Below are 26,916 nucleotides of genomic sequence, written 5' to 3' on the forward strand. Positions count from 1 at the left end.
TTGCTTTGTAAGCCTCTCACACACAATAATTACAGAAGACTTTAACCATCATGTTTTCAATCTTAATTATCTCACAGCTAACTTAATCACTTTTGGTATCACAAGGCCGGCCCACATTGCAGCATATAAATAATAGACCTACCTAATCCAACCTTATTCCAACATCAGTATCCCGCACATAGTGTGAATTCGCTATTGTTTTATCTACGTTGTGGAAGAATTTCAACCTGACTCAAAACGTTCTATACATTTTCATGGGTAATGACTGAGCAGGAGGTGGCATCTATCACCTATTGAAGCAACGTCTAATGAGCTTACCTGTCTAACCGGGTTTCTGGTGTGTACAGCTAACACTGCCCTAAAATGAAGGTTCCTGTGCCGCTCCTTGACCTCGACTTCGGAGGTGCTACAGCCCATAAGTCTACAAATTTCTTCAAAATCACTAGTTTACCTGCTAATTTATGAAGGTGAAACTTCTTAGGTGACATAAAGCTTGCTTACATTTGCAAAACTAGCCTTTATGAGCAATAAAATCACCATAGCCACTGAATTGTCAAAAGAAATATTCTCTGTAGTAAAAAAATGTATGGCCCAGGTAAGTGGCAAAGTTATGACTTTCCCCTCTGCATCTATGGATTTTTATATGTATACGGTATTTTTATAGCACAATCCTATCCAAACGGAGCGCTGGATTCTAAATGGGATAAGATAGCATAGTCCTTTTTAAGGAAAAAATACATAGTTATGTGTCTATGTCCTCTTGCAGTAGCTGTACTGACATTAAAAAAGATATTCAAGTACTCTGGTTAGAGAAGGGCTTGTTACGCTTCAAGATGCAGAGGTCACAGATGTGAGCTGAAGGCTACAATAAGGCCCTGAGAAGAAACAGGACCTGTTCCGGTCATGGCAAGGTTGACATTAGCCCAGGCTTGTATGATCACTAACAAATATTAACATGTTCCTTGCTTCCAGTAAGGATACCAGCTGCTGGGAAGGTGAGGTGATTGCGACATTATTTACAACAAAACATTCTGCATTCCTTAGATCCTATCAGTTACCAGCCCATGACTCTTTTTCCTAGATCGAGATGATAAAAGAGAAATATCTTACTGGTTGGCTGCCAAGTATCTGGATGACCTGAGGATTTTCTTGCCATCCCACCCAAGAACCAGGTCAACGCCAGTAGTAATCGTGGAATATAGTGAATGTTTTCTCAATGATCCCCAGATTTTGAGATATTTTTTATGGTAGCCTCCAGATTTGTATATGATCCTTCAGCTAATGTTCTATAACCCATCCCTCGCAGCCAATTCACCTTTGGACGTGCTTCCTTGAAGCTCTAGTTACCCGCAATACCTTGTTTTGTCAGCATGCACCTGCATCAAACAAAAATCTTTTGTCTCTTGTTCCTATGCCACCAGGAGAACACCTCTAAAATCACCAGTTTATGGCCCCACTCTATGGGAAATCGCATCAACTGTTTCTAATGCAGAAAATATCCAGTCCCAATAGGTCCATATTATCGGTAATTCCCCACTATATGGATTAGCGTGCCCCTGGTATCATCACATCTGGGCGTTTGGGGCCTCTCCCAAGTCTCAATTTCCACAACCTCGCCATGGAGTAGAACCTCCTATGGAAACGCTTCAACTGAATCACATGTAGGTGCACCAGAATACAAGCTCCCGGGCCGCTATTTTAGCCTCCATCCACTGCTTCTCCTCCAGGGGCCCCAATACGGATTCCCATTGCTCACTTAACCTCTCTGGTGTGTTGCAGACCTGGTACATATATAGACTGTAAATGCCTTTCCGCCTGATAACCGATACCATTAGTTTAGATTCTAGAGGGTTGTACTCCAGCTATGCCTTAGCTTGCTGCTGGTATTTGTCCAACGCATGCCAGAGCTGTAAGTAGAGAAAGAACTGTGATTTATGCAGATCAAATTTGGCCGTTAGTTGTATGACAACATCTGATCATACTGCCAGACGTCCCCAAGTTTGGAGATTCCTAGCAGATCCCATTTTCTGAACCCTTGTAGCTTTGCTGATTCGGAAAGCCAAGTGGCCACCCACAGCGGTGTCTCTCTCTGGTGAGCCCCTTGTGGCGCAGTGCTGCTCTCCAACTAAGGCTGAGGACAGCCATGATCTCCTGGAGATTAGGGGGTTGTGCCTGCCTATACAGCAAGGACCAAAGGGAATTCTCCGATAAGGCAGTACATTTGAGATGCCTGCTCGGGTCACTCTGATTCACAAAAATGAAATTGTTGATTGGGAGCAACTGGGATGCCCATTAGAATAGTTTTATATCCACCACACCCAGACTTCCGTCATAGAGTGATTGGATGCACTTCATGTGGGAGACTCTCAGGGCTAATCCACTGCTTACATGTGAATGAATGCCAGTCTGTAGTTTGCCAAACCAGCTGTCAGGGACCTTGAAAAGGTAGTTTTGTAGGGTATAGAACAATTGCTGCAGAGGCAGCATTTTGAAGATAGAGATATGTCCCTGCATGTTCAAAGGAAGGGTGTTCAACATGGTCAGGTGTCCTTAATTTTCCAGAGCAAAGGGGTGATGTTACTTTCCGAATATGCCCAAGTCTATAGTTGATATACATCCCCATGTAGTTGAATGGCCCCGTTATGAGCCAGAGTTTTGGGGCTTCCGGGAGTATCTAGGTGAGGGCACTGACCACTGAGATTATGACCAATTTTTCCCAGTTGACTCTCAAGCTGGAGGCCTTGCCATATATCTCCAGCATTCGCATCACTCTGGGGATCAATTGTGACAGGCGTTGGGTATGTAGTAGGGCAACATCCACGCATAGGGAAACGTGATCCTCAGTGCCTCCCTCCCACTGAAGTCCCCACACTTGGGCATCCATCCTAAACTATTCCGTCAGAGGTTCCATTACCAGGGCAAATAGAAGGGATGAGAAATGGTAACCCCGCCGGGTACCCCTTCTTATATCAAATTGTCAAGACATGTCGCCCATTACTCGGACTCTTGCCCAGGGATCTGTGTACAATAATTTCTAGTAAGCTCAGAATTTTGGGCCAAAGTTCATTCTCTCCAGTACTGTATGGAGGAAAGACCATTCAACAGAGTTGAAAGCCATTTCAAAGTCTAGTTGCATGAGGGCTGTGGGTTTGGAGACAGAGTTCAGGTGGACCAAAACTGTGTTCAACTTCCTGAGGCAATGCCAGCTGCCCCTAGTGGGTGTAAACCGATTTTGGTAGTAATGTATTAGGGAGCGTATCTATGTGACTGATGGTTTGCCAAGGCCCTTGCAAGCAGTTTAACCTTCTCATTGAGTTAGGAGATTGGTTCGTAGGATGCTCACTCTGTAGGCAGCCTAGCCGGATTGGGAATGACCATCACTGTAGAACCCCGGATATCCGAAGGAAGCAGTGTCTCATTCCGAGCCTTCCCGATCATCGAGAGAAGATGCAGAATCAAGGTCGAGGTATACCGTTTGATGAAAGATGTTCGGGCCTAGCACTTTCCCCAGCTGACAGGCAGTGAAGAGCTCATCCTCTGTAGGAGACCGGTTTAGGCTTGCCCTGGCATCTGAGGGCAGCCGTGGAGTTGTGCCTGAGAAGTCCCAAAGGGATCCACTAACTTATTGTTTTCAATCTTTATTTGCCAATTGTGAAATAAGAGTTATTGCATAAGTGCATCTATTTCCTCTGCATCCATTTTACCTTACACATGTTAACTATGCCTTAAGGAAGTTCCCATCTCTGATGCTTCAAAACTTTATTTTGCATCTTATTGCCTGAGATGAGAACATTTTAAATAGCTCATTTCTTATAAAAAATCGTATTTTTTTGTAATATTTGAAGGTCATCTTCTACCTTGCCCGTGACATCAGAACTAGACACTTGTGCGCTCCCTTTTGTTTTGTGATCTTCATTGGAAGACTGGGTTTAGGACTTTATAAAGCTCACTCCATGACGGTTTGCTGGGGGACCTCCAGCTAGTCCGAATCTGTGATTCAAAGAATATTAATTTCAGACTTTGATTGAATTATGTGTGCATATTTTCTTTTACGCAATGTTGAGAAAGATTATAGATCATAGGATTTTTAAGCACTAATTTGCTTATGTTCCCCAGCTAATATGATGTGTTCAGTGTTCTAAGAGCACCATAGGATGCATACGTGACTGTTTAAAAGTGATGAGGGTTGGGCCAAATCTTTTTTAATGAATGCCGAGAAGACAGAGGTCATGGACCATGGTGAGAATGTTCACACGTGTCTTTCCAATAATAAAGGACTTCATGCCCAGACCTATTTGGGAACTTGGGGTTCTTTCATAATCAGGACATTTCCTTTGAGGGTCAAATTCAAGCTGTGTTGGCTGCATGTTTTTACCAGCTAGCCTTCTTCTCGTCATTTTTTCTTTCGTCCCACTTAGTTTTCCAGCAACAGTCACATAAGAGTGATTGTTAATCCCTCTAAACTATGCTAATGCCCCATTTTTGGTGCTTCCTGGAGTAGGCTGGAGAAACTGCAAGGCCTGCAGGATCGGGGCATTCAAAACATTTCCAAGCTGAAAAAGTTGGCCATGTCTCCTGGGCTCGATAGTTGTGAACTAGCTGCCAGTCCAACAGCAATTGGAGTTTAAGACTTTGTGATCCCTACATCAGGCTTTCTGTAGGACTTGGCTTTCTTAATGTTGAGCATCGCATGGTCCTATGCTTGCTTAGATCTCTGTGATCAGGAGCTACGCTTCTGATGCAACATTTCATTTGCTCCAGTTGTGATGGTTAAAGTGTAGAAACATTTTTCCCTTACGCCTACTACCTATAAATAATTGTGCCTGAGAGAGACTGTATCATCGATCTAATAAATAGATAAATACAATAAAAAAAATAAAAAAACACATCTGGTAAAAAGTAACAATCGTTCCAGTTTTCAATTGGCTCTGAAAGCACTCCCTTTCGGTTGATCTGTCTTTCCCTTCAGTTTGGCTCTGAAAACAAGACCCTTTCGGGTGATCTGTCTTTCTCTTCAATTTGTATCCGAACGCCAAGAAACCATTGGCGTATGTGCGTTCACAAGTACCCTATCAATCATTATTTCGGTGTCGATCAAATGAGAGCCGTATGGTTGATTAATATTGATGCCTGTTATTTGCAGCCTTCTGAGAGCTTGTGACTTTACCAGCAAGGGCAATTTCCAAAAAAAACACGGGTGCTTGTACTTACAGGAAATTATGGGAATATTACGGAAAATTGCACGTAATAAGATAAAAAGCAACGGCTGCTCTGCTATTTCTGTACATTCGCAGTAATTTTTTACCACAAATTGCCCCGAATTACGCCTTTCACACTAAATTTTTTAGAGCGAATCGACCATAATTATGTGAAATGGTGATATTTCAGGAATCTTGCTTAACAAGCATAACGCGATTTTCCCCAATTTCACCCAGGCCAATTTAAAATTACTTTCTATAGTAAAGTGTCTCTTTTTCTGTCTCTTTGCAGTTGTTTTCTGTCCCTTTTCCACTGGGTCAGTTGTAATTATCCTGTTTACTATACGCACTGATACTTTCGTAGTTTCAAGGGACACAGATCAGAGCCTGAATTCAACCGCGAGGGACAGCAGAGAATCAATGCAGGTTGCATATCAGGGCTGTGTAACCGACCAGTGCCCAAGGTCTTTTGGATTCAAGTAAAGAGAACTTTTCAGTAAAGGTGGAAGTAAGCAAAGCCAAAAGGACGAAAGCTTAAAGGGGTACAAGCACATATACAATGCCTGTCTAGAGACGCCGTATCAGAAGCAGGCCTGCCAACTCTGAACAAATGATGGAGTAGGAGGCGGTGGAGGAGCCTTAAGGGGGCAGTGTCTGTAAATGGGCGGAGCCTTGCGCTCTTCAGTGTCGGGCTAGACGTGGAGCGGATTCTAAGGGGCAGTGCTATGTTCAAAGGGCGTGGCTTCATGGTGACCACTGTTGAGAGCCAGTCCCTACGGCAAACCCCCAAAAAAGCAAAACAAAAGCTTCTGAGGCGACCAGCAATGTCTTCCAGAGGTTGAAACCAGTGCCAGATTTGTAAAAAGAACGAGTGCAGTGCCTTGTGCTCTGCGGGGAGCGAGCTGGTAAATTAACTGTCATTCGTCGAATACGAAATCCACCTGGTCCTAAAGCCACTCCAACTCTTCAATACAACTCCAGACACCCACTTCTCCTTATTCTCACTCTCGCATTCTCCTGCTTTCTCGCTTTGTGACTTTTTTTTATCTTTCCCTTCCTCTGTTGTTTTTATGATTTTGTGTGCTTTTCCCTCTCCTGATCTCCTAAATATATATGTACGTTGGAAAAATAAATGCCGGTCCCAAAAATAAGTGCCTGTGACCTCCACCAGCAACCACTGGCTCAAAGTAAGCACTTGTTTAAATCCCACAAAGACATCAGCTGGGAGAGACTCCAAACAGAAGATGGAAACTAGGGGTCTTCAGCTCACATTTTGTTCCACATTTCACTGGGTAATCGTACAAAGAGAACTGATATTTCGTGGCTCGCGGTGCCACAGTTCGAGCAGGTCTGGTGAACAGGTTCAGTCGAACCAACTGCACATTTACCCCTTTTCCATTCCACACCACTTTTTACCTCTCGCTCATATGCAAGCCAAAGAATCTGTTATTTGTGCCTGAAGCAACACAATCCTTTTCCAGAGTGTCACTCGACTCCCTAATTTGATCACCAGAGGCCTGGAGTGCCAGACAAAAACTGCTCTATGTGCAACTGTCATACATCTGGCCTCTCATGACAGGATATGTGTTAATTTTCATCAGTCACCATAGCTTATGTCCACTGACGACCAGCTAGCTATGGGTATCTGCAAGGGTGCCTAGTCTCGCAACTTGGAGTTTTTTGTTTCAGTTGCATCTTCAGTGCAGCAGAGGGTTTTGGGGTAGCTGGAAAGGCAAAGACACTATTCTAACTGCAGTCTTAGAATACTTTGGCCAAAGATAATAACGTCCTCATGTACTTTCAAAAAGGGTTGAAAAGTTGTACTCTTGCATTGCCAGAAAGTGCTGCCCTGAGGGTGAAGCTCCATGCCAAAAATCTAGGGCTACTGTCTTTCACACAACTACCATTGAATTTGTGTATCAGTGTTTAAACCTGGCACTGCCTTAACATCTTAGACAAAAAAGATGCCTCTGTGAATGCCAGGCCCAGTGCCAGTCTCAACTGGGGATCTGTGGCAAATACACTTCCTCCCAGTTCTTAATGTGTAAAAAAATAAGTGGTTAGACATCCACAACCACCACTATTGAATATTGGTGATGTGTCATAACAAGGCTGTGTGGTCTTGATTCCAGTCCATGCCTCCTTCATCCATCGCCATGCACTCTCTGTTCCATTACCTCACCCTTACAGGTTCTTTTTCATTCTTACTTCTCTCTTTCTCACTTTTCCTTTCTTCTTTATGCCTTTTTTTTGTTTTTCTCTCTTGCTCTGGGTCAAGATCTAAAGAAGGAAAAATAACTCCAAGTCACCAAAAATGAGTGCCTGTGGGCCTCATCCGCAACAACCTGCTCAATTTTAGCACTGCCTCTGCCAGCTATTCTGCGTGCTTCTTGGCACTATGTGGTTGTACGGTTTGCTTATGATGGTCGAACTACTCCCAGCTCATTTAAAGCCTGAAAGAAATACTGATTATGAGTGGTTCCTGAGGAGGTAAGCCTGCCAAGAACCAGGCGAACCCTTGAAAGCATTTTGTGCCTCATGGAGGGGTATGGTGAGCACATGCAAAGCCACAATGAAAGAGGTGAGTACTCAGATTCTGAAGAGTTATTGTCGTCTGAGTTTAATAGGTCTAACTGATGAAGCAAATGTAGATTTTGGTAGCTGAAGAGCTCAAGTGACACATATATTTGCAGTAGCATAAATAAAGAAATTCTCATAGGGCAGGTGTACAAGACAGAAGTGAGTGACTAATTAGACCAAAATGTTGGGAGGATGCTACATACTAAATCCAGGAATCCGTACACCAATGGTGGAGCCAAAGTGACCTATAAGTGACCTAAAAGGAAGCATTCCTGTACAAAAGACCCAGTAATCCACCTGTGTTGAAAGCAGTCATTTTGCAAAGGCAAGCTGCTTGACAGAACACTCCCACAAGCACCAGGAGTTTGCAAAGTGCAGAGAGGCGGTTCTAAATCTCCAGAACCCATCAAAATGCCTCCCACTGTCCATGACTGAAGAATCAGAAAGTGAGTAGGATCCTATCATATCATATTAATGCTGCTGCACAGTGGCACTCTGAAGTGGTGATACAAGGTGAAGAAACACAACTGGGCCACTGTCAATGTCGGGGCCACTGAACCGTTGAACACCCAAGACCACAATCAAAGTTCTAACCAACCAAAAACCATCCCATAGGGGGACTTCTTCAAACTCCAACTGAAATGTATAGTTCTATGGCAAGTTGCAAGTGTCCACATGAAAACGTAGGCAAAGGTGTCTGTGACCCAGTACGGAATTTAGGGCCAGATGTATCAAAGGGGTTTACCCATTCCGTGCCTCTGAGAAAATGTGTTCATACATATGGCCCCTAGACTCTTCTGAGAAGCCAACCTGAATTGCGCTAGCTAGTTTTCTTAGCTGGAACTGAATGGAGCCTACAAACAGCTGTAACTTTATGAGGAGCCGAAGAAACCCAAGCTTTCTCCATTCACATTAGGCTCCTTATGAACATGTGGTTGAGCTCTGAGGCTCTCTTTTGCAGCAGATGTGCACCAGAAATCCATCTGTGAAATCCTGGTCAACCTACCGGTGTCCACACTGTCAGTGATGGTATATTGATGTATGAATGTATGGTTAGGTGTCACTGTCCAGCACTTACATGACACTCCTTGAATGGAAACACATTTTCATTTCTCAGGCCAAACCTCTGCGGTCGGCTGATTACTTGTTCCAAAGAGACAGGGCTTTAGGGCAGTCTGAGTGGTGCGGCTGCACCGGGAGCTGACCTCAGGGGGCCGATGTGTTTAGCAATAACTTAGGAACCTTGCGATTTAAAAGCACTTGCTGAAAAGCTCCTTGTGAGTCCAGCCTTCAGGAAACAATTAAAATGTCGAGATACCTCTTGTGATTAATGTTTCTGCTAGGGAGAGAGAGATCGAGTGACTTGTCATAAAGTAGTGTAGAGGGTTGTATGCCTGCAGCAAAGAACAGAACAATATTTTATGTGGATAGCTGAGTGGATTAGTAAAGTCAGCCTTTGCAAGCGCTTTAAAACAAATACATGTATATGAAAGTGGGGCTATTGAGAGATGAAGGGTACATCTGCGGGGTTGTAGTGAGTGAATCCAAGGAAGTGGTTATGGGGTGGTGGGGGGGGGCGGGAGGGGTGGGTGTAAAGGGCGCCACCGGCGCTAAAACCGGCCCTGCAAAGAAATGTAGCATTTGAAAACTGTTCAGGAACTCCAGAATCTGTCAGAGCAATCCAGCTTCCTCTAGGTTGTCACCATCTGAGCTGCTTTGTCCGTGGAAGGGACAGGCTGGCAGGGAAATCGGCAAGAGTAGGTTTTTCAGAACAACAAGACCACGCTGAGTATTTCAATCCCTGTACAGAGACCAAACAATCTGTGCACATCAGCACCTGTGCTCTGGAATTCCATGCTGTGCTAGGGTGACAAAGAGAGACACTGTCGTCTAGGTAAATAGGTCTGTATGTTCACAGGAAGCGTTCCTGAAAGATCAAGAAAGAAGCAGTCATTCGCAGTGACGTCCAGGTTGGGGGGGGGGGGAGTTGTGAAAGGGGGGTCCGCCTGGCAGGAGGTTTGTAAGCTTCAACAACACATGACAACAAGAATAACTGATTTGAAATGGTGATATGTTTTTGACTATCTTCAAGCTAAATTGATGTTACGCCAGTACACACATGTAATTTTTCATTACTCTTGTTATGCACCATTTTCACAACTATGCTAATACACCATATCATGTATTTACGTGCCGGTCATTGTAAAAATGTAGTGCAAATGCATGAAAGCAACGCGAACAATAGAATGCGAGGGGCTGATGTTCACAGTGATTCTGTTTTTTGCTTTTTTTAGCGCATACTGCGTCCTGACATGCACAATGGAACCAAATATAAAATATGCATTTGATGCTAAAATGCCAGCTATGCATTTTGCGTAACTTCACATAATCTTTCTGAAATTTCACTTAATTATTGAGTGAGGGATATGAATTTCACACACCTATAACTGTGACTGTTTCCACCTTGTGAGCCTTCTAAAAGGTGCCGTATAGCTGACAGCGGTACACGGACTATCCCAATCTGTGTATGTTTTGATTGGCACGTTTAGAATGAATAAAAACTTCTATCAAGATTAAAAAGGGGAAATTAACAAAACAGAAGGAATCAGCTGTCATAGTCTGTGACTGACCCTACCCACACATTTACCCCTGTGGTAGTCACGACAATGTAACTACAGGCTTCATCTCTTGTTGTAGTTTCAGAGGCCTGGTGCACACTCCCATATTGCTCGTTAGAGCACAGATTCTTCAGATTCAAGAATAGTGATTCACCTTGATTTACTGAACTCGGGCTGACAGTGTGCCTATGACTCTTGGCATCCCTACCCTGACTCCTTCACAGAGCAAGGGGATTAGGATGATACAGAGAAGCATGTATAATGTTTATTTTAGCATTTTTATAAAGGGCAAAACACTCACCGTAGGTGTCAGGACGTATTACAAATGATAAATCACACGAATACCTATGGTAAAACTGATAACAATAAAATTAACACCTGTGAGAACCGTCCAATGATGGATAACAGTTGAGAGCCATTTAAAACAGAAGTAAAAATACAAATAGTCATTTTAGGATTTCCTTTAGGTACACGTCATCTTATCAGTACATAGGCAAAACGTCATATTTGAATATGTAAATGGATAAAGCAGATATATCAGGTTTTAAGACGTTTCAAGGAGGGTTGTGTTGGTTCGAATCTCCGAGGTGGGGAGGATTTCCAGATCTGAGGACTATTTCTTGAGCACACCTCGAGAGTTCATGGTTTCTGTAAGTGTGATTTGGAAGGCCTACAATTCAGCAAATTGGGCACACATAGGACGTACCTGATGAGAACGCAGATCATCGCATTCAAGGATGTGCCGGACATCAGGGAAGATGAGTGCTTAGAGGCCATAAATCAGGCCCATCTCTATCAAGATAGAAAGACATCAAGGCCAATTACAGTCAGACCCCAGGGACCCGGCAGGTGCTGGGTGCATTTGTGAATGTTCACAACTAGATAGCTGTATCCAAGAAATCCTGGTCCTGAGAGCGTCGTGCGTGAATATACCTCGTCGCAAGAATAATCCAGCTAGACCCTTAGGATATAGAGGTTGGTGAAAACGGAAGCTCGCCTTCTGGAGTGTGGCTCCCCAGCATCAATGATCTTGTGCGTCATGTACCAGGTGTTGGGGTTAGCAGTGAGACTATCACCAACACCATGAGAAGACCAATTCTAAGAGTTAGGATATTAATGAGAAACTACACCAAAGTTATAAACCAGTGGCCTTGCAAAGATCGCAAACCCACCAGGTTGGATATCCCAAAACCAGACTAACGTAGTCCAGTAGTCATAACGGGATACCATCATTCTTTAAAATTGGTTTGGCGTCATGATCAATATCCATAAACAACTCTATCTTTTTTTTTAAATGTATACAATTTATAGAACAATGTATCACAAAAAGTATAAAAGAGCATTAATGTCCATCCATATATTTGTGGGCATCAATAGAATTCTATTTCATTACTGTAAAGAAATGGCTCCCTGTTGCAGTTACCCCCCACTTTTTGCCTGATACTGATGCTGACTTGACTGAGAAGTGTGCTGGGACCCTGCTAACCAGGCCCCAGCACCAGTGTTCTTTCACCTAAAATGTACCATTGTTTCCACAATTGGCACAACCCTGGCACCTAGGTAAGTCCCTTGTAACTTGTACCCCTGGTACCAAGGGCCCTGATGCCAGGGAAGGTCTCTAAGGGCTGCAGCATGTCTTATGCCACCCTAGGGACCCCTCACTCAGCACAGACACACTGCTTGCCAGCTTGTGTGTGCTGATGGGGAGAAAATGACTAAGTCGACATGGCACTCCCCTCAGGGTGCCATGCCAACCTCCCACTGCCTGTGGCATAGGTAAGTCACCCCTCTAGTAGGCCTTACAGCCCTAAGGCAGGGTGCACTATACCACAGGTGAGGGCATATGTGCATGAGCACTATGCCCCTACAGTGTCTAAGCAAAACCTTAGACATTGTAAGTGCAGGGTAGCCATAAGAGTATATGGGCTGGGAGTCTGTCAAAAACGAACTCCACAGCTCCATAATGGCTACACTGAATACTGGGAAGTTTAGTATCAAACTTCTCAGAATAATAAACCCACACTGATGCCAGTGTTGGATTTATTAAAAAATGCACACAGAGGGCATCTTAGAGATACCCCCTGTATTTTACCCAATTGTTCAGTGCAGGACTGACTGGTCTGTGCCAGCCTGCTGCTGAGAGACAAGTGTCTGACCTCATGCGGTGAGAGCCTTTGTGCTCTCTGAGGACAGAAACAAAGCCTGCTCTGGGTGGAGGTGCTTCACACCTCCCCCCTGCAGGAACTGTAACACCTAGCAGTGAGCTTCAAAGGCTCAAGCTTCGTGTTACAATGCCCCAGGGCACTCCAGCTAGTGGAGATGCCCGCCCCCTGGACACAGCCCCCACTTTTGGCGGCAAGTCCAGGAGAAATAATGAGAATAACAAGGAGGAGTCACTGGCCAGTCAGGACAGCCCCTAAGGTATCCTGAGCTGAGGTGACTCTGACTTTTAGAAATCCTCCATCTTGTAGAAGGAGGATTCCCCCAATAGGGATAGGAATGTGACCCCCTCCCCTTGGGAGGAGGCACAAAGAGGGTGTACCCACCCTCAGGGCTAGTAGCCATTGGCTACTAACCCCCCAGACCTAAACACGCCCTTAAATTTAGTATTTAAGGGCTCCCCTGAACCTAAGAATTTAGATTCCTGAAACTACAAGAAGAAGAAGACTGTCGAGCTGAAAAACCCCTGCAGAGGAAAAACAGAAGACACCAACTGCCTTGGCCCCAGTCCTACCGGCCTGTCTCCTGCCTTCCAAAGAACCCTGCTCCAGCAACGCTTTCCAAAGGACCAGCGACCTCTGAATCCTCAGAGGACTGCCCTGCTTCAAGAAAAACAAGGAACTCCCGAGGACAGCGGCACTGCTCCAAAAGAACTGCAACTTTGTTTCAAGGAGCAGACTTAAAGACCCCTGCAACTCCCAGCAAGAAGCGTGAGACTTGCAACACTGCACCCGGCGACCCCGACTCGACTGGTGGAGAACCAACACCTCAGGGAGGACCCTCCGGCGACTCCGAGACCGTGAGTAACCAAAGTTGTCCCCCCTGAGCCCCCACAGCGACGCCTGCAGAGGGAATCCCGAGGCTCCCCCTGACCGCGACTGCCTGAACCTAAAGTCCCGACGGCTGGAAAAGACCCTGCACCCGCAGCCCCCAGCACCTGAAGGAACGGAACTTCTGTGCAGGAGTGACCCCCAGGAGGCCCTCTCCCTTGCCCAGGTGGTGGCTACCCCGAGGAGCCCCCCCCTTGCCTGCCTGCACCGCTGAAGAGATCCCTTGATCTCTCATTGATTTACATTGAAAACCCGACGCTTGTTTCTACACTGCACCCGGCCGCCCCAGTGCCGCTGAGGGTGTACTTTTTGTGCTGACTTGTGTCCCCCCCGGTGCCCTACAAAACCCCCCTGGTCTGCCCTCCGAAGACGCGGGTACTTACCTGCTGGCAGACCGGAACCGGGGCACCCCCTTCTCTCCATTGAAGCCTATGCGTTTTGGGCACCTCTTTGACCTCTGCACCTGACCGGCCCTGAGCTGCTGGTGTGGTAACTTTGGGGTTGCTCTGAACCCCCAACGGTGGGCTACCTTGGACCCAAACCTGAGACTTGTAAGTGATTTACTTACCTGACAAAACTAACAAAAACTTACCTCCCCCAGGAACTGTGAAAATTGCACTGTGTCCACTTTTAAAACAGCTTATTGTGTTTTATGTAAAAAGTATACATGCTAATGTAATGATTTAAAGTTCCTGAAGTACTTACCTGCAATACCTTTCAAATGAGATATTACATGTAGAATTTGAACCTGTGGTTCTTAAAATAAACTAAGAAAATATATTTTTCTATAACAAAACCTATTGGCTGGATTTGTCTCTGAGTGTGTGTTCCTCATTTATTGCCTGTGTGTATGTACACCAAATGCTTAACACTACTCCTTTGATAAGCCTACTGCTCGACCACACTACCACAAAATAGAGCATTAGTATTATCTCTTTTTGCCACTATCTTACCTCTAAGGGGAACCCTTGGACTCACTGCATGCTATTCCTTACTTTGAAATAGCACATACAGAGCCAACTTCCTACATTGGTGGGTCAGCGGTGGGGTACAAGACTTTGCATTTGCTGGACTACTCAGCCAATACCTGATCACACGACAAATTCCACAAATTGTCATTAGAACTTGATTTTTTGCAATTTGAAATTTTTCTAAATTCTTAAAAGTCCTGCTAGGGCCTTGTGTTAGTCCCTGTTAGCATTTCCTTTTAGAGTTTAAAAGTTTTGTAAAAGTTTGAATTAGAACCTAGAACTAGTTTTAGATTCTTAAAAAGTATTCCAACTTTTAGAAGCATAATGTCTACAGTAGTACAGAGATGAATGTGGTGGAACTCGACACCACACCTTACCTCCATCTTAAGATGAGGGAGCTAAGGTCACTCTGTACACTAAAGAAAATAGTAATGGGCCCCAGACCTTCCAAACTACAGCTCCAGGAGCTTTTGGCAGAGTTTGAAAGAGCCAACCCCTCTGAGGATGGCAACACAGAGGATGATGATAGTGACTTGGAGGGTGATTCCCCCCTACCAGTCCTATCTAGGGAAGACAGGGCCTCTCAAGCCCTGACTCCACAAATCATAGTCCGAGATGCTGGTTCCCTCACAGGAGGGACCAACCTCTCTGAAATCACTGAGGATAACTCCAGTGAAGAGGACATCCAGTTAGCCAGGATGGCCAAAAGATTGGCTTTGGAAAGACAGATCCTAGCCATAGAAAGGGAAAGACAAGAGATGGGCCTAGGACCCATCAATGGTGGCAGCAACATAAATAGGGTCAGAGATTCTCCTGACATGTTGAAAATCCCTAAAGGGATTGTAACTAAATAAGAAGATGGTGATGACATCACCAAATGGTTCACAGCTTTTGAGAGGGCTTGTGTAACCAGAAAAGTGAACAAATCTCACTGGGGTGCTCTCCTTTGGGAAATGTTCACTGGAAAGTGTAGGGATAGACTCCTCACACTCTCTGGAAAAGATGCAGAATCTTATGACCTCATGAAGGGAACCCTGATTGAGGGCTTTGGATTCTCCACTGAGGAGTATAGAATTAGATTCAGGGGGGCTCAAAAATCCTCGAGCCAGACCTGGGTTGATTTTGTAGACTACTCAGTGAAAACACTGGATGGTTGGGTAACTGGAAATGAAGTGCATGACTATGTTGGGCTTTATAATTTGTTTATGAAAGAACACATTTTAAGTAACCTCTTCAATGAAAAGTTGCATCAGTATCTGGTAGACCTAGGACCAATTTCTCCCCAAGAATTGGGAAAGAAGGCGGACCATTGGGTCAAGACTAGGGTAACCAAAACTTCCACTGGGGGTGACCAAAAGAAAGGGGTTACAAAGCCTCCCCAGGAGAAAGTGGGTGACACTAGAAACAAAGAAAAAGAGTCCTCTGTAGGCCCCCAAAAACCAGACCAGGTGGGTGGGCCCCGAGACACAACCCAAAACAAAGGTGGGTACCAGGGTAAGAACTGGGATGCCACTAAGGCATGGTGCCATAACTGTAGACAGACAGGGCACCACACCAAGGACACTTCTTGTCCCAAAAACAACCCCCCTAGCAAAATCCCAGGGGTGACCAGTGTAGCCATTGGGGATGACTCCTCAGATGAGGAGGTCTTCATAGCCTTCAACTGGAAAAAGGGCCCAACAGGTGAGTTGGAGATTCCAGAGGGAAGTAGACACTTCCACCACCTACTGGTGAATGGAATGCCAGCCACTGCCCTGAGAGACACTTGTGCCAGTCACACTATTGTGCATGACAGGCTGGTGTTCTCAAACCAGTACATCCCAGGTGAGATAGCCAGAGTAAGAGTTAGCCCAGACAGGGTCACTGATAGGCCTGTGGCTTTTGTGCCCATAGAAGTGGGTGGGACTTTTAGCTGGAGAAGGGTGGTAGTCAGTACAGACCTCCCCCTTGATTGTCTCCTTGGAAATGACTACCCAGAGGTTAGTCAGAGCCCAAGAGAGGAACTGGTCCAATGCCAGTCATCTCCCAAGGATTCTGGAGTTCCTGCCTCTGCAGTAAATGCAAGTAGGCCCCAGAAGAAAAAGAAAAGGAAACAGAGTAGGAAAGGTGGACAACCTTTAGCCAAGGTTCCAGCAAGCCAAGGAGATTCTGCTCCAGTAGGGGAGAACTCCAAAAGTGGCTCTGATAAAGTCCAACCTGACCCACAAGAAGTCCTGGCTAGTCAGGCAACTGTTAAGTCTGAGTGGGTGGCTCCTCAGCTAACAGAAGAAAGAGTGGAAGAAGGGTGTTTACTGCAAGATGTGGTAACCCCCCACTCTAATACAGCAGACAGGCACCCTGAACCCAAAGAAGCCTGTAACTTAGCCTCTTCCCTTGTAGGTGAAGAGCTAAAGGTGTGGTTCTGGGCACTGACAGCTGTCAGTGGCCTCTGCTGGGTGTTAGCCTTTATGGCTGCACTATCCTTGGCATGGTGGTCAGACCCCATGCCAAATAGCAAGTTAGGCCCCCTGACCCTGTTGGTCATGGTGGGGTTACTCCAGCTCTGGGTAACCTCTTTGGGTAAGCTAGGGGTGACCCTGGCTAAGATAAGATTAGCAGAGGTGGATACCTCTAACCCCAAAATAGAGAGAATGGGTGAAGACATAAAAAGCACAGACAAGAGGCAGTTCAGACTAGGTCCTATCACTGTGAAAGTGGGTCAGTTCCCCAGAGGGAATGACCTGAACAGGAGGATGTAAGGCAGAGTAGGCCCTGCAACAAACCAGCCTATTTCCTCTACTCTTCCTCGCCTGACAGACTAGGAAGACTCTCCCAGCTTTGGCTGAGTCTCCTGGCCTGTGGGCTGGGGGGGGCTTGTGTAAAGAAATGGCTCCCTGTTGCAGTTACCCCCCACTTTTTGCCTGATACTGATGCTGACTTGACTGAGAAGTGTGCTGGGACCCTGCTAACCAGGCCCCAGCACCAGTGTTCTTTCACCTAAAATGTACCATTGTTTCCACAATTGGCACAACCCTGGCACCTAGGTAAGTCCCTTGTAACTGGTACCCCTGGTACCAAGGGCCCTGATGCCAGGGAAGGTCTCTAAGGGCTGCAGCATGTCTTATGCCACCCTAGGGACCCCTCACTCAGCACAGGCACACTGCTTGCCAGCTTGTGTGTGCTGATGGGGAGAAAATGACTAAGTCGACATGGCACTCCCCTCAGGGTGCCATGCCAACGTCCCACTGCCTGTGGCATAGGTAAGTCACCCCTCTAGTAGGCCTTACAGCCCTAAGGCAGGGTGCACTATACCACAGGTGAGGGCATATGTGCATGAGCACTATGCCCCTACAGTGTCTAAGCAAAACCTTAGACATTGTAAGTGCAGGGTAGCCATAAGAGTATATGGGCTGGGAGTCTGTCAAAAACGAACTCCACAGCTCCATAATGGCTACACTGAATACTGGGAAGTTTAGTATCAAACTTCTCAGAATAATAAACCCACACTGATGCCAGTGTTGGATTTATTAAAAAATGCACACAGAGGGCATCTTAGAGATACCCCCTGTATTTTACCCAATTGTTCAGTGCAGGACTGACTGGTCTGTGCCAGCCTGCTGCTGAGAGACGAGTGTCTGACCTCATGCGGTGAGAGCCTTTGTGCTCTCTGAGGACAGAAACAAAGCCTGCTCTGGGTGGAGGTGCTTCACACCTCCCCCCTGCAGGAACTGTAACACCTAGCAGTGAGCTTCAAAGGCTCAAGCTTCGTGTTACAATGCCCCAGGGCACTCCAGCTAGTGGAGATGCCCGCCCCCTGGACACAGCCCCCACTTTTGGCGGCAAGTCCAGGAGAAATAATGAGAATAACAAGGAGGAGTCACTGGCTAGTCAGGACAGCCCCTAAGGTGTCCTGAGCTGAGGTGACTCTGACTTTTAGAAATCCTCCATCTTGTAGAAGGAGGATTCCCCCAATAGGGATAGGAATGTGACCCCCTCCCCTTGGGAGGAGGCACAAAGAGGGTGTACCCACCCTCAGGGCTAGTAGCCATTGGCTACTAACCCCCCAGACCTAAACACGCCCTTAAATTTAGTATTTAAGGGCTCCCCTGAACCTAAGAATTTAGATTCCTGAAACTACAAGAAGAAGAAGACTGCCGAGCTGAAAAACCCCTGCAGAGGAAAAACAGAAGACACCAACTGCCTTGGCCCCAGTCCTACCGGCCTGTCTCCTGCCTTCCAAAGAACCCTGCTCCAGCAACGCTTTCCAAAGGACCAGCGACCTCTGAATCTTCAGAGGACTGCCCTGCTTCAAGAAAAACAAAGAACTCCTGAGGACAGCGGCACTGCTCCAAAAGAACTGCAACTTTGTTTCAAGGAGCAGACTTAAAGACCCCTGCAACTCCCAGCAAGAAGCGTGAGACTTGCAACACTGCACCCGGCGACCCCGACTCAACTGGTGGAGAACCAACACCTCAGGGAGGACCCTCCGGCGACTCCGAGATCGTGAGTAACCAAAGTTGTCTCCCCTGAGCCCCCACAGCGACGCCTGCAGAGGGAATCCCGAGGCTCCCCCTGACCGCGACTGCCTGAACCTAAAGTCCCGACGGCTGGAAAAGACCCTGCACCCGCAGCCCCCAGCACCTGAAGGAACGGAACTTCTGTGCAGGAGTGACCCCCAGGAGGCCCTCTCCCTTGCCCAGGTGGTGGCTACCCCGAGGAGCCCCCCCCTTGCCTGCCTGCACCGCTGAAGAGATCCCTTGATCTCTCATCGATTTACATTGAAAACCCGACGCTTGTTTCTACACTGCACCTGGCCGCCCCAGTGCCGCTGAGGGTGTACTTTTTGTGCTGACTTGTGTCCCCCCCGGTGCCCTACAAAACCCCCCTGGTCTGCCCTCCGAAGACGCGGGTACTTACCTGCTGGCAGACCGGAACCGGGGCACCCCCTTCTCTCCATTGAAGCCTATGCGTTTTGGGCACCTCTTTGACCTCTGCACCTGACCGGCCCTGAGCTGCTGGTGTGGTAACTTTGGGGTTGCTCTGAACCCCCAACGGTGGGCTACCTTGGACCCAAACCTGAGACTTGTAAGTGATTTACTTACCTGACAAAACTAACAAAAACTTACCTCCCCCTGGAACTGTGAAAATTGCAGTGTGTCCACTTTTAAAACAGCTTATTGTGTTTTATGTAAAAAGTATACATGCTAATGTAATGATTTAAAGTTCCTGAAGTACTTACCTGCAATACCTTTCAAATGAGATATTACATGTAGAATTTGAACCTGTGGTTCTTAAAATAAACTAAGAAAATATATTTTTCTATAACAAAACCTATTGGCTGGATTTGTCTCTGAGTGTGTGTTCCTCATTTATTGCCTGTGTGTATGTACACCAAATGCTTAACACTACTCCTTTGATAAGCCTACTGCTCGACCACACTACCACAAAATAGAGCATTAGTATTATCTCTTTTTGCCACTATCTTACCTCTAAGGGGAACCCTTGGACTCACTGCATGCTATTCCTTACTTTGAAATAGCACATACAGAGCCAACTTCCTACATTGGTGGGTCAGCGGTGGGGTACAAGACTTTGCATTTGCTGGACTACTCAGCCAATACCTGATCACACGACAAATTCCAAAAATTGTCATTAGAACTTGATTTTTTGCAATTTGAAATTTTTCTAAATTCTTAAAAGTCCTGCTAGGGCCTTGTGTTAGTCCCTGTTAGCATTTCCTTTTAGAGTTTAAAAGTTTTGTAAAAGTTTGAATTAGAACCTAGAACTAGTTTTAGATTCTTAAAAAGTATTCCAACTTTTAGAAGCATAATGTCTAGTACAGAGATGAATGTGGTGGAACTCGACACCACACCTTACCTCCATCTTAAGATGAGGGAGCTAAGGTCACTCTGTACACTAAAGAAAATAGTAATGGGCCCCAGACCTTCCAAACTACAGCTCCAGGAGCTTTTGGCAGAGTTTGAAAGAGCCAACCCCTCTGAGGATGGAAACACAGAGGATGATGATAGTGACTTGGAGGGTGATTCCCCCCTACCAGTCCTATCTAGGGAAGACAGGGCCTCTCAAGCCCTGACTCCACAAATCATAGTCCGAGATGCTGGTTCCCTCACAGGAGGGACCAACCTCTCTGAAATCACTGAGGATAACTCCAGTGAAGAGGACATCCAGTTAGCCAGGATGGCCAAAAGATTGGCTTTGGAAAGACAGATCCTAGCCATAGAAAGGGAAAGACAAGAGATGGGCCTAGGACCCATCAATGGTGGCAGCAACATAAATAGGGTCAGAGATTCTCCTGACATGTTGAAAATCCCTAAAGGAATTGTAACTAAATATGAAGATGGGGATGACATCACCAAATGGTTCACAGCTTTTGAGAGGGCTTGTGTAACCAGAAAAGTGAACAAATCTCACTGGGGTGCTCTCCTTTGGGAAATGTTCACTGGAAAGTGTAGGGATAGACTCCTCACACTCTCTGGAAAAGATGCAGAATCTTATGACCTCATGAAGGGAACCCTGATTGAGGGCTTTGGATTCTCCACTGAGGAGTATAGAATTAGATTCAGGGGGGCTCAAAAATCCTCGAGCCAGACCTGGGTTGATTTTGTAGACTACTCAGTGAAAACACTGGATGGTTGGGTAACTGGAAATGAAGTGCATGACTATGTTGGGCTTTATAATTTGTTTATGAAAGAACACATTTTAAGTAACTGCTTCAATGAAAAGTTGCATCAGTATCTGGTAGACCTAGGACCAATTTCTCCCCAAGAATTGGGAAAGAAGGCGAACCATTGGGTCAAGACTAGGGTAACCAAAACTTCCACTGGGGGTGACCAAAAGAAAGGGGTTACAAAGCCTCCCCAGGAGAAAGTGGGTGACACTAGAAACAAAGAAAAAGAGTCCTCTGTAGGCCCCCAAAAACCAGACCAGGTGGGTGGGCCCCGAGACACAACCCAAAACAAAGGTGGGTACCAGGGTAAGAACTGGGATGCCACTAAGGCATGGTGCCATAACTGTAGACAGACAGGGCACCACACCAAGGACACTTCTTGTCCCAAAAACAACCCCCCTAGCAAAATCCCAGGGGTGACCAGTGTAGCCATTGGGGATGACTCCTCAGATGAGGAGGTCTTCATAGCCTTCAACTGGAAAAAGGGCCTAACAGGTGAGTTGGAGATTCCAGAGGGAAGTAGACACTTCCACCACCTACTGGTGAATGGAATGCCAGCCACTGCCCTGAGAGACACTTGTGCCAGTCACACTATTGTGCATGACAGGCTGGTGTTCTCAAACCAGTACATCCCAGGTGAGATAGCCAGAGTAAGAGTTAGCCCAGACAGGGTCACTGATAGGCCTGTGGCTTTTGTGCCCATAGAAGTGGGTGGGACTTTTAGCTGGAGAAGGGTGGTAGTCAGTACAGACCTCCCCCTTGATTGTCTCCTTGGAAATGACTACCCAGAGGTTAGTCAGAGCCCAAGAGAGGAACTGGTCCAATGCCAGTCATCTCCCAAGGATTCTGGAGTTCCTGCCTCTGCAGTAAATGCAAGTAGGCCCCAGAAGAAAAAGAAAAGGAAACAGAGTAGGAAAGGTGGACAACCTTTAGCCAAGGTTCCAGCAAGCCAAGGAGATTCTGCTCCAGTAGGGGAGAACTCCAAAAGTGGCTCTGATAAAGTTCAACCTGACCCACAAGAAGTCCTGGCTAGTCAGGCAACTGTTAAGTCTGAGTGGGTGGCTCCTCAGCTAACAGAAGAAAGAGTGGAAGAAGGGTGTTTACTGCAAGATGTGGTAACCCCCCACTCTAATACAGCAGACAGGCACCCTGAACCCAAAGAAGCCTGTAACTTAGCCCCTTCCCTTGTAGGTGAAGAGCTAAAGGTGTGGTTCTGGGCACTGACAGCTGTCAGTGGCCTCTGCTGGGTGTTAGCCTTTATGGCTGCACTATCCTTGGCATGGTGGTCAGACCCCATGCCAAATAGCAAGTTAGGCCCCATGACCCTGTTGGTCATGGTGGGGTTACTCCAGCTCTGGGTAACCTCTTTGGGTAAGCTAGGGGTGACCCTGGCTAAGATAAGATTAGCAGAGGTGGATACCTCTAACCCCAAAATAGAGAGAATGGGTGAAGACATAAAAAGCACAGACAAGAGGCAGTTCAGACTAGGTCCTATCACTGTGGAAGTGGGTCAGTTCCCCAGAGGGAATGACCTGAACAGGAGGATGTAAGGCAGAGTAGGCCCTGCAACAAACCAGCCTATTTCCTCTACTCTTCCTCGCCTGACAGACTAGGAAGACTCTCCCAGCTTTGGCTGAGTCTCCTGGCCTGTGGGCCGGGGGAGGCTTGTGTAAAGAAATGGCTCCCTGTTGCAGTTACCCCCCACTTTTTGCCTGATACTGATGCTGACTTGACTGAGAAGTGTGCTGGGACCTTGCTAACCAGGCCCCAGCACCAGTGTTCTTTCACCTAAAATGTACCATTGTTTCCACAATTGGCACAACCCTGGCACCTAGGTAAGTCCCTTGTAACTGGTACCCCTGGTACCAAGGGCCCTGATGCCAGGGAAGGTCTCTAAGGGCTGCAGCATGTCTTATGCCACCCTAGGGACCCCTCACTCAGCACAGGCATACTGCTTGCCAGCTTGTGTGTGCTGATGGGGAGAAAATGACTAAGTCGACATGGCACTCCCCTCAGGGTGCCATGCCAACGTCCCACTGCCTGTGGCATAGGTAAGTCACCCCTCTAGTAGGCCTTACAGCCCTAAGGCAGGGTGCACTATACCACAGGTGAGGGCATATGTGCATGAGCACTATGCCCCTACAGTGTCTAAGCAAAACCTTAGACATTGTAAGTGCAGGGTAGCCATAAGAGTATATGGGCTGGGAGTCTGTCAAAAACGAACTCCACAGCTCCATAATGGCTACACTGAATACTGGGAAGTTTAGTATCAAACTTCTCAGAATAATAAACCCACACTGATGCCAGTGTTGGATTTATTAAAAAATGCACACAGAGGGCATCTTAGAGATACCCCCTGTATTTTACCCAATTGTTCAGTGCAGGACTGACTGGTCTGTGCCAGCCTGCTGCTGAGAGACGAGTGTCTGACCTCATGCGGTGAGAGCCTTTGTGCTCTCTGAGGACAGAAACAAAGCCTGCTCTGGGTGGAGGTGCTTCACACCTCCCCCCTGCAGGAACTGTAACACCTAGCAGTGAGCTTCAAAGGCTCAAGCTTCGTGTTACAATGCCCCAGGGCCCTCCAGCTAGTGGAGATGCCCGCCCCCTGGACACAGCCCCCACTTTTGGCGGCAAGTCCAGGAGAAATAATGAGAATAACAAGGAGGAGTCACTGGCCAGTCAGGACAGCCCCTAAGGTGTCCTGAGCTGAGGTGACTCTGACTTTTAGAAATCCTCCATCTTGTAGAAGGAGGATTCTCCCAATAGGGATAGGAATGTGACCCCCTCCCCTTGGGAGGAGGCACAAAGAGGGTGTACCCACCCTCAGGGCTAGTAGCCATTGGCTACTAACCCCCCAGACCTAAACACGCCCTTAAATTTAGTATTTAAGGGCTCCCCTGACCCTAAGAATTTAGATTCCTGAAACTACAAGAAGAAGAAGACTGCCGAGCTGAAAAACCCCTGCAGAGGAAAAACAGAAGACACCAACTGCCTTGGCCCCAGTCCTACCGGCCTGTCTCCTGCCTTCCAAAGAACCCTGCTCCAGCAACGCTTTCCAAAGGACCAGCGACCTCTGAATCCTCAGAGGACTGCCCTGCTTCAAGAAAAACAAGGAACTCCCGAGGACAGCGGCACTGCTCCAAAAGAACTGCAACTTTGTTTCAAGGAGCAGACTTAAAGACCCCTGCAACTCCCAGCAGGAAGCGTGAGACTTGCAACACTGCACCCGGCGACCCCGACTCGACTGGTGGAGAACCAACACCTCAGGGAGGACCCTCCGGCGACTCCGAGACCGTGAGTAACCAAAGTTGTCCCCCCAGAGCCCCCACAGCGACGCCTGCAGAGGGAATCCCGAGGCTCCCCCTGACCGCGACTGCCTGAACCTAAAGTCCCGACGGCTGGAAAAGACCCTGCACCCGCAGCCCCCAGCACCTGAAGGAACGGAACTTCTGTGCAGGAGTGACCCCCAGGAGGCCCTCTCCCTTGCCCAGGTGGTGGCTACCCCGAGGAGCCCCCCCCCCTTGCCTGCCTGCACCGCTGAAGAGATCCCTTGATCTCTCATTGATTTACATTGAAAACCCGACGCTTGTTTCTACACTGCACCCGGCCGCCCCAGTGCCGCGGAAGGGTGTACTTTTTGTGCTGACTTGTGTCCCCCCCGGTGCCCTACAAAACCCCCCTGGTCTGCCCTCCGAAAACGCGGGTACTTACCTGCTGGCAGACCGGAACCGGGGCACCCCCTTCTCTCCATTGAAGCCTATGCGTTTTGGGCACCTGACCGGCCCTGAGCTGCTGGTGTGGTAACTTTGGGGTTACTCTGAACCCCCAACGGTGGGCTACCTTGGACCCAAACCTGAGACTTGTAAGTGATTTACTTACCTGACAAAACTAACAAAAACTTACCTCCCCCAGGAACTGTGAAAATTGCACTGTGTCCACTTTTAAAACAGCTTATTGTGTTTTATGTAAAAAGTATACATGCTACTGTAATGATTTAAAGTTCCTGAGTACTTACCTGCAATACCTTTCAAATGAGATATTACATGTAGAATTTGAACCTGTGGTTCTTAAAATAAACTAAGAAAAGATATTTTTCTATAACAAAACCTATTGGCTGGATTTGTCTCTGAGTGTGTGTTCCTCATTTATTGCCTGTGTGTATGTACAACAAATGCTTAACACTACTCCTTTGATAAGCCTACTGATCGACCACACTACCACAAAATAGAGCATTAGTATTATCTCTTTTTGCCACTATCTTACCTCTAAGGGGAACCCTTGGACTCGCTGCATGCTATTCCTTACTTTGAAATAGCACATACAGAGCCAACTTCCTACAATTACGTATTCCAAAAGCTACAGATCGTGCCCCTATTGGTCTTGAGCACCTGAACAGCCACAGGTTTGCTTTGCAGGTAGTTTACTTTCAGCACTATTTCTGTGTACTTTTTACAGAATAACAGCCAGTGGCTGGCCTTGAAGTATCCTCAGACAACCAACACATGTTATGTGGTGTGTATACCACCACTTCTTCAGGGCAAGCTCTCCTAGTAAAGCTAGTTTGTTGGTTGCTCCATTAAATACGTTTTAACAGATAAAGATTGCTCTGGTATGTAGTCGACTATTGATAGTATCCAAAAATTAGAAGAAAAGATTAAATATGCACATACTTCACTTATTTTATGACTATTCTCCCACATCAATATTAGTCGCACAATACAAGTATAATATCCCATAATAGCTGCCTTGTTCATGCCAAACAACTCCTACCAGCTCAATACAGCTTCTGCCTGTTCTTCTGTGAAAACAATACAGAAATTCCATTAAAAGACTTGAGCATAGTTTCATGGGAGAAACTTGTATTCATTTCTCCAGCACCTATAATAGATATCAAGTGCTCGTCAATGGAGAAGAATAGCAAGTTATCATGTCAGTTATCTACTAACAAGGACTGGTGTGTCAGAAGCTTTTACAGGGCCAGGGGACAAAACTTTTACAGGTTCTCGCTTAGGTTTCTGATATATGAACAGCCCTTAATTAAGAGGAAATATAATCTGGGAATGATCAAACGCCATAGTTGGCACCAGCTGGTGGTGTTACTCTGTTAGCTGCATCAAGAAGAAACAGGCGAGTCATTAGCTTGTATTATTGAAAAAACATGCATCGTGAGAACAGGATACTAAAACTCACGGGTCTTGGAGCAGAGAGCCTCAGCTGCCCTCCCCTTGAGACCACCCTGGACAAGGAATATGTTTTAGACCCAAGGAAGTGATATCATAATTAAAGAATTGGTCAACCACCAGTCTTCTGTGATGTAAGCCTACGTGAACATGAAATACTAGTTCTCACACCTTTAACCTATTTATTTGTTGTGTCTATACTAGCTAGTTGTCCCATGCCTTAAATGGTAGACGTCTTTACTGTACACCGCCTACTGTTAAACAGAGACCTTGAAATGTCACCTTTTCACAATAGCTTACTTTCATCCTAATTGGCTCTGAGCAGTGTACACCTTGAAAGGCTTATTAAAAATAGCCGATGAAGAAAGAATCACGCTTCACATGGTCAAGGACTCGATAATCTACCTATATTCTTTTAAAGAGTTGGCACTTTGTGGTCAATATGCTTGAGAACCATACTAATGTGAACATTTCTGTAGTGTGATCTACAGCCTTTTTTTCTTCGTCCACTTTCCCTTAGGATAGTATTATACTGAGCCCTCCTTTCCTCGCCCCAATCCTATTACAGCCCGTGTCTACATTCTAGCCTACACTCCGTATGACCCCGACACCATCTCCTCCAGTTCTCACCACCCCACAGATTTGTGAGATC

General features: G+C 46.5%; 1 long non-coding RNA gene across 1 annotated transcript in view; it reads right to left on the reverse strand.

Moving 5' to 3' along the window:
* LOC138301002 (uncharacterized) overlaps positions 1-26,916 on the reverse strand; it is a 90,559-nt gene that overhangs the window by 21,695 nt on the left and 41,948 nt on the right. Inside the window, exon 3 of the long non-coding RNA XR_011205050.1 lies at positions 10,698-10,752. This is a non-coding gene — a long non-coding RNA (uncharacterized lncRNA). The remainder of the gene's footprint in view (positions 1-10,697; positions 10,753-26,916) is intronic.

This window comes from Pleurodeles waltl, chromosome 6 (genome assembly GCF_031143425.1).
Source record: "Pleurodeles waltl isolate 20211129_DDA chromosome 6, aPleWal1.hap1.20221129, whole genome shotgun sequence".
Lineage (NCBI taxonomy): Eukaryota > Metazoa > Chordata > Amphibia > Caudata > Salamandridae > Pleurodeles > Pleurodeles waltl.